Genomic DNA, 405 nt, shown 5'->3' on the forward strand with positions numbered 1-405 from the left:
CTTTTTTAGGTACGAAGCTTCTTTGGCGAAACATTTATTCTTTTTCTCCCGTAATGAGGTTGATTTATATGAGATCCTGTCTTGTGTAGTATCGGAACCTTTACGAGAGTCCTTTGCGTTTCTCTTTTATTCATTCGCTCATGTATTTCTTACGCGGGTGTCGTTGAGTTTATTCGGTGTTTCTTGATCTTTGGGGGAAGAAAGAGGTAAAAGAAGACAAAGAAAAAAGAAAATGAATATAGAAAATTGTGAAAAGATTATACAGCAGATTATGAGAGCTTGAAATTTGACGCACACAACACGCATTCGGTCAGTCAATATTTCATATTTTCGTCAACAGGCCATATCACTTATATTATTTACATCCTGGTATTTACTCACGCTGATGTTCTGAAAAGCAAAATA

This window comes from Penaeus monodon, chromosome 24 (genome assembly GCF_015228065.2).
Source record: "Penaeus monodon isolate SGIC_2016 chromosome 24, NSTDA_Pmon_1, whole genome shotgun sequence".
NCBI lineage: Eukaryota > Metazoa > Arthropoda > Malacostraca > Decapoda > Penaeidae > Penaeus > Penaeus monodon.